The sequence below is a fragment of the Rutidosis leptorrhynchoides genome, chromosome 2, assembly GCF_046630445.1.
Source record: "Rutidosis leptorrhynchoides isolate AG116_Rl617_1_P2 chromosome 2, CSIRO_AGI_Rlap_v1, whole genome shotgun sequence".
In the NCBI taxonomy this organism is placed as follows: Eukaryota; Viridiplantae; Streptophyta; class Magnoliopsida; order Asterales; family Asteraceae; genus Rutidosis; species Rutidosis leptorrhynchoides.
The window spans coordinates 118,230,544-118,239,568 of NC_092334.1; positions in this window are offsets into that span (position 1 = coordinate 118,230,544).

The window sequence follows — 9,025 nt, forward strand, 5'->3', positions numbered from 1 at the left end:
ACCCAGAAAATTAGTTCACTAATTATCATCAGCAATTTTAATTACGAAATTAATTATGCAATTTGTTTATTTCATAACTTTCTAACCGTTACTTGGATTCAAGTGATTCTTAAACCAAAATTCAACTATTTTTCGCTAGCTTTCCAACGACATGCATATCTTATACCTTATCTCAATCGTATATGTAACTAATTCAGGAATCAACATAACCTATCTAATGGCAATATCAAAAGTACAAGCATGCATAATCCTATATACTCGAGCACTAGTCAGGGATACACTATTAGTATGTAAAAATTAAATTATGAGTACTCACATATCAATATTGAGATTCAATATTGCAGGAAAGGTACGTAAACGCAACGGAGATGATAAACACTATATTGACCTCACGAGCATACCCATGAACCATACTCAATCACCTCCATAGCTATAACCCATAATTTCCTTAATCCTATTCCACTCGAAAAAACAACTTCGAAATCACTCGGACAGCACTCCGTCGTAATATTTTATGTATACTAATAATATCTTGAGATAATACGGAGTAAATATATATATGTAAATCGATTGAGAGAGTTTAGAGAAAACTATTTTCAAGTTTCTATGAAATAATGAAACCTATTGAATTCTATTTATAATAGATTTTTGAATTATTAAAGTGAATTATTAAAGTATGAATTATTAAAGTGAATTATTAAAGTATGTATTATTAAAGTGAATTATTAAAGTATGAATTATTAAAGTAAATTATTAAAGTATGAATTATTAAAGTTAAAGTAAAGTAAAAATAAAGTAGAGGTAAAGTTTAAGTATAGTAAAAGTATAAAACTATGTACGTATAATACGCGTATAAATATATAATATTAATTTAAATCGTTATATATATTTAATAAAATAAAATATAAATATCGTTATCTTTATCATACTAGTTAAGTAATGAGTTGTCAAAAGTGGTTCTAGATATTTATAAAAGTTATATACGTTTTAATAATAAGGTTCTTTTTAAACTGAAAACGTTTTTGTACGTTTGAAACTAAATAGATCAATCGAGTCTTTATGAGATTCAATCTTCCACTATCCTTTGTCTAATTCTCAATGATTGACAATTTGTTCATATTTATAAATCACTTTACCATTTTCCGAATATTGTTAAAATGAAAAGATTTCTCAAATCAACGTGGGCCTTTCAACAGAGACTTGTAATCATAATTCAATATATCTGATAATTCAATCATTTGATCTTATCTTCTAATTCCATTGATAAATATTTTGAAACAGATACAATCATATAAAGTATTTAATCTAATATTTTGTTTATGTTTCAAGTTATAATATATATACACATATACATATATAATCATATTCGTTTAATGGTTCGTGAATCGTTGGAACTTGGTCGAGGTTGAATGAATGTATGAACATAGTTTAAAATTCTTGAAATTTAACTTAACAAATATTGCTTATCGTGTCGGAAACATATAAAGATTAAAGTTTAAATTTGGTTGGAAATTTCCGGGTTATCACAGTAGATGTCGATCCCAACTGTTTCCAAAATCAATAACACATGCTCGTAGCATGTCTTCAAGTGTTTGGATCGTCCTTTCGCTCTGCCCATCAGTTTGTGGATGATAGGCAGTACTCATGTCTAGACGAGTTCCTAATGCTTGCTGTAATGTCTGCCAGAATCTTGAAATAAATCTGCCATCCCTATCAGAGATAATAGAGATTTGTATTCCATGTCTGGAGACGACTTCCTTCAAATACAGTCGTGCTAACTTCTCTATCTTGTCATCTTCTCTTATTGGCAGGAAGTGTGCTGATTTGGTGAGATGATCAACTATTACCCGAATAGTATCAAAACCACTTGCAGTCCTTGGCAATTTAGTGATGAAATCCATGGTAATGTTTTCCCATTTCCATTCCGGGATTTCGGGTTGTTGAAGTAGACCTGATGGTTTCTGATACTCAGCTTTGACCTTAGAACACGTCAAACATTCTCCTACGTATTTAGCAACATTGGCTTTCATACCCGGCCACCAAAAATGTTTCTTGAGATCCTTGTACATCTTCCCCCTTCCAGGATATATTGAGTATCTGGTTTTATAAGCTTCTCTAAGTACCATTTCTCTCATATCTCCAAATTTTGGTACCCAAATCCTTTCAGCCCTATACCGGGTTCCGTCTTCCCAAATATTAAGATGCTTCTCCGATCCTTTGGGTATTTCATCCTTTAAATTTCCCTCTTTTAAAACTCCTTGTTGCGCCTCCTTTATTTGAGTAGTAAGGTTATTGTGAATCATTATATTCATAGATTTTACTCGAATGGGTTCTCTGTCCTTCCTGCTCAAGGCGTCGGCTACCACATTTGCCTTCCCCGGGTGGTAACGAATCTCAAAGTCGTTATCATTCAACAATTCAATCCACCTACGCTGCCTCATATTCAGTTGTTTCTGATTAAATATGTGCTGAAGACTTTTGTGGTTGGTATATATAATACTTTTGACCCCATATAAGTAGTGCCTCCAAGTCTTTAATGCAAAAACAACCGCGCCTAATTCCAAATCATGCGTCGTATAATTTTGTTCGTGAATATTCAATTGTCTAGACGCATAAGCAATCACCTTCGTTCGTTGCATTAATACACAACCGAGACCTTGCTTTGATGCGTCACAATAAATCACAAAATCATCATTCCCTTCAGGCAATGACAATATAGGTGCCGTAGTTAGCTTTTTCTTCAATAACTGAAACGCTTTCTCTTGTTCATCCTTCCATTCAAATTTCTTCCCTTTATACGCTAATGCAGTCAAGGGTTTTGCTATTCTGGAAAAGTCTTGGATGAACCTTCTGTAGTAACCAGCTAGTCCTAAAAACTGGCGTATGTGTTTCGGAGTTTTCGGGGTTTCCCACTTTTCAACAGTTTCTATCTTTGCCGGATCCACCTTAATACCTTCTTTGTTCACTATGTGATCGAGGAATTGAACTTCTTCCAACCAAAATGCACTTGGAAAATTTAGCATACAATTCTTCCTTCCTCAATACTTCTAACACCTTTCTCAAATGTTCACCGTGTTTTTGGTCATTCTTTGAGTAAATAAGTATGTCATCAATGAAAACAATGACAAACTTGTCAAGGTATGGTCCACACACTCGGTTCATAAGGTCCATGAACACAGCTGGTGCATTAGTTAAACCAAACGGCATGACCATAAACTCGTAATGACCGTAACGTGTTCTGAAAGCAGTCTTTGGAATATCATCTTCTTTCACCCGCATTTGATGATACCCGGAACGTAAGTCAATCTTTGAATAAACAGACGAGCCTTGTAGTTGATCAAATAAGTTGCCGATTCTCGGTAGTGGGTAGCGGTTCTTGATGGTAAGTTTGTTCAACTCTCGGTAGTTGATACACAACCTGAATGTACCATCTTTCTTCTTGACAAACAAAACAGGAGCTCCCTACGGTGATGTGCTTGGTCGAATGAAACCACGCTCTAAAATTTCTTGTAATTGGCTTTGCAGTTCTTTCTTCTCGCTGGGTGCAAGTCTGTAAGGAGCACGAGCTATTGGTGCAGCTCCTGGTACAAGATCTATTTGAAATTCAACGGATCGATGTGGGGGTAATCCCGGCAATTCTTTCGGAAATACATCGGGAAATTCTTTTGCGACGGAAACATCATTGATGCTCTTTTCTTCAGTTTGTACTTTCTCGACGTGTGCTAGAACAGCATAGCAACTTTTTCTTATTAGTTTTTGTGCCTTCAAATTACTAATAAGATGTAGCTTCGTGTTGCCCTTTTCTCCGTACACCATTAAGGGTTTTCCTTTTTCTCGTATAATGTGAATTACATTTTTGTAACAAACGATCTCTGCTTTCACTTCTTTCAACCAGTCCATACCGATTATCACATCAAAACTCCCTAACTCTACTGGTTTCAAGTCAATCTTAAATATTTCGCTACCCAGTTTAATTTCTCGATTCCGGCATATATTATCTGCTGAAATTAATTTACCGTTTGCTAATTCGAGTAAAAATTTACTATCCAACGGCGTCAATGGACAACTTAATTTAGCAAAAAATCTCTACTCATATAGCTTCTATCCGCACCCGAATCAAATAAAACGTAAGAAGATTTATTGTCAATAAGAAACGTACCCGTAACAAGCTCCGGGTCTTCCTGTGCCTCTGCCGCATTAATATTGAAAACTCTTCCGTGGACTTGTCCATTCGTGTTCTCCTGGTTCGGGCAATTTCTAGTAATGTGGCCCAGTTTTCCACATTTATAATAAACTACATTGGCATAATTTGCTCCGACACTACTTGCTCCACCATTACTCGTTCCGACACCATTTGTTCCTTTCATTCTGTTAACCCCTGGTCCGTAGACCTCACACTTCGCCGCGCTATGACCATTTCTTTTACACTTGTTGCAAAATTTGGTGCAGAACCCCGAGTGATACTTTTCACACCTTTTTCATAGCTGCTTCTGATTGTTGTTGTTGTTGTGGTTGTTATTGTTGTTGGGATGATTGTTGTAGTTGCTGTTGTTGTTGTTGTTGTTGTTGTTGTTGTAGTTGGGCCGTTTGTTGTAGTTGCGATTGATGTTGCGATTGTTGGGATAATTGTTGCGATTATTGTTGTAATTGCTGTTGTTGTTGTATTGGTGATTCTTATCACCATTTTCCTCCCACTTTCTTTTGACTTGCTTCACATTGGCCTCTTCAGCAGTCTGTTCTTTAATTCTTTCTTCAATCTGGTTCACTAGTTTGTGAGCCATTCTACATGCCTGTTGTATGGAGGCGGGCTCGTGTGAACTTATATCTTCTTGAATTCTTTCCGGTAATCCTTTCACAAACGCGTCGATCTTCTCTTCCTCATCTTCGAACGCTCCCGGACACAATAGTCATAATTCTGTGAATCGTCTTTCATACGTGGTAATATCAAATCCTTGGGTTCGTAACCCTCTAAGTTCTGTCTTGAGCTTATTGACCTCGGTTCTGGGACGGTACTTCTCGTTCATCAAGTGCTTGAATGCTGACCACGGTAGTGCGTAAGCATCATCTTGTCCCACTTGTTCTAGATAGGTATTCCACCATGTTAACGCAGAACCTGTGAAGGTATGCGTAGCATACTTCACTTTGTCCTCTTCAGTACACTTACTTATGGCAAACACCGATTCGACCTTCTCGGTCCACCGTTTCAATCCAATCGGTCCTTTGGTTTCATCAAATTCTAAAGGTTTGCAGGCAGTGAATTCTTTGTAGGTGCATCCTACACGATTTCCTGTACTGTTAGATCCAAGGTTATTGTTGGTATGTAGCGCAACCTATACTGCGGCTATGTTTGAAGCTAGAAAAGTACGAAATTTGTGAAGAACCTTCCTAATCCATCCGGACGAAGTCCATATCGATTATAAATGATTCACAATAGTTGATTACATCGCGAGGTACTTGACCTCTATATGATACATTTTACAAACATTGTATTCGTTTTGAAAAGACAATCTTTCATTTCATCTAAATTTAACGACATGCATACCATTTCATAATATATCTAACTATAATTGACTAAATACTAATCTTGACGAACTCAATGACTCGAATGCAACGTCTTTTGAAATATGTCATGAATGACTCCAAGTAATATCTTAAAAATGAGAAAATGCACAGCGGAAGATTTCTTTCATACCTGAGAATAAACATGCTTTAAAGTGTTAACCAAAAGGTTGGTGCGTTCATTAGTTTATCATAACAATCATTTCAATATTTTAATAGACCACAAGATTTCATATTTCCATTTCTCATAAACATACGTCCCATGCATAGAGATAAAAAAATATCATTCATATGGATTGAACACCTGGTAACCGACATTCACAATATGCATATAAGAATATCCCCATCATTCCGGGATCCTCCTTCGGACATGATATAAATTTCGAAGTACTAAAGCATCTGGTACTTTGGATGGGGCTTGGTGGGCCCGATAGATCTATCTTTAGAGTTCGCGTCAATTAGGGTGTCTGTTCCCTAATTCTTAGATTACCAGACTTAATAAAAAGGGGCATATTCAGCTTCGATCATTCAACCATAGAACGTAATTTCAATTACTTGTGTCTATCTCGTCAAACATTTATAAAAGCATTTCATGTATTCACAGTTCAAAATATATTTCAAAAGCATTGAATAAAGTAGTTATAAAAACAGTGCATGTATTCTCAGTCCCAAAAATATAAAGAGTAAAAGGGAATCAAATGAACTCACCTACTGTATTTTGTAGTAAAAATACATACGATGACATTGGACAAATGTAGGGTTGGCTTTGGATTCACGAACCTATATCATTTGTGTATTCATTAATATATATACAGGAAATCACATTCGTCCATTTATTAATATATATATATATATATATATATTATTTATATATTTGTAGTTATATAGAATTTATACTAAATTCCTTTTTTTAAAACGTTTACTTATATTATAACTTAGATTATTTGTTATCTATATATTTATTTTGTATATATATATATATATATATATATATATATATATATATATATATATATATATATATATATATATATATATATATTAAAATGATTAATATCTATACCTTTAGTTATATTATCATGTCTATATATATTCCGTATTATATTTAAAAGTCAATAGTTTGTTACGTTTAAGTATTTGTAAAATAAAATGTTTAAAATGTTTGATATATATTTATATGAAATTTTAATATAATTATAGTATACGCAATAAGTATATTTTTATATATTAAATATTTATCTTATAAAAACTAGTTTTTGATAATACTGACTCTTTTAATAATAATAATAACTTCAATAAAAAAAAATTAACACTAATAATATAAATGGTAATAGTAATAATAATAGTAGTTATGTTAATAATAATAATACTAATAATTATAAGTAATACAAATTCTAGTATTCATGATAATAATAATAATGTTTGTAACTTTAATGATAATAACAATAATAATAATAATAATTTTAATTGTGATTATAATCGTGATAATAATAATAACAAATATCTAATTCCTATTTTTATAATAATAATAATCATTAGAATTAATCTATTAATTGATATTACTAGTAGTAACAATAATCAATAAAAATAATAACAATAATAATAATAATAAAGGAAAAGATAAATAAATAAATAAAAACTACCTTCCATGAAAAAGGCTTGTAAAAAAAACGCTCCATTAGGGACTCGAACCCGTGACCTCTCGAAACCCGACACTAACCCTTAACCAACACGCCATACTTGTATTTTCTGTCTAAACTACAACTCATAAATATTTAACCCGATTAACAGCTTCCTCCTTCTTCCCCATGAAATTACCATCGATCAGGAATCAGTTCAGAAATTATATTAAGGAGTTTATATTTTAAATTAAATCGTAGCAAGGATTGAAATTATTTAATGTGATTGTTATTCTTTATCAAAAGAAAAAAAATAAGAAAAGAAAAAAAAAACAGTGGTATCTGCCGTTTGAAAAGCAACGAAGAACACAAATTCTAAAATCGAGTTCTAGTGTGTTTTAGACAAAATTTATAACATCAAATAGATGCTAAATCAAATGTATAAACTTTCTGTATTCTTAATTTAACTTGAAACGTAAAATTGATTTCGAATTTTGACCTGAACCCAATGGTTGACTTTTACAATTTAAAACTTTGACCTTGAAATTTGGATTCAATATAAGGAATTGAATTATGAAACTTTGCAGAAAGTATAACGACATGATTTAGATCATACCTGCATTTCTAGATTTTGAAAATCATTGCAAATTTGTGATTTGATAAAGTGAAGTAGAAACAGAGGTTTAACAAGCTTTAAATTTTCTGTTTTTGTCTTGCAGTTGAAAATAGGTTTCTTAGAATCACTGAACGAATTATATACATATAATTGATCTTATTTGGTTTGTAGAGAAGCTGGATAGGGACTCATAACAAGATGTCGACAGATAGTACAAGCTTTATTTATCAGTATATAAAAATAAATAAAGCAGATTGCTAAATCTAATCCTGATTGTACGAAAACGGGATTTGAGATCGAGTTCTAACTATTTTCGACACTTACAAAAATTGAACACAGTGTTGATAGATAAGCATAACAGATTCATACTTTTTATTATTATTATTATTATTATTATTATTATTATTATTATTATTATTATTATTATTATTATTATTATTATTATTATTATTATTATTATTATTATTATTATTATTTTTATAAGTTATATAATTAATATTGATAATTAATAAATATGTTATTAATTTTAATAATACTGATTAATAATAATTACATTAATAATAATAAAAAAATATTGCTAAGGATACTAATAATGATAAAAATAATAACACTCATATTATTAAAGTCAATAAAACTAAAAAGTATTATTTTCTAATAACTAAAATATTGATAATGATAATAGTTAATAATAATAATAATAATAATAATAATAATAATAATAATAATAATAATAATAATTCTTAACAATAATATCTAATAACAAATATCAATAGTACTGATTTTAATGCTAATACATATTAATTGTAATGAATGTAAAAATAATAACATGACAATTATATTATAATTTTGTAATTCTATATATATATTAGTATATACATTTATATATGTATACACTGTATTTAAATATATCTATTTTTATACATATATCTGTATACATATATGTATTTAGTCTCAGTAGTTATTAAATATAATTATAACAATAATACTTCTTAATATTATAAATAATAATAATAACACTTTATAATAATGTAATAGTAATAATATTTATATTACTGATTTTGATATTCATGTTGATATTATTGATAGTAATGGAAATATTAATATTAATATTATATGTTTAACTTCTAATTACATTTAATATATTACATTACCTATTATTAATTATATAATATTCATATAGCATGTTCGAATATTTAATACAATATACATAGTATCTTAATTGTGTACAAAA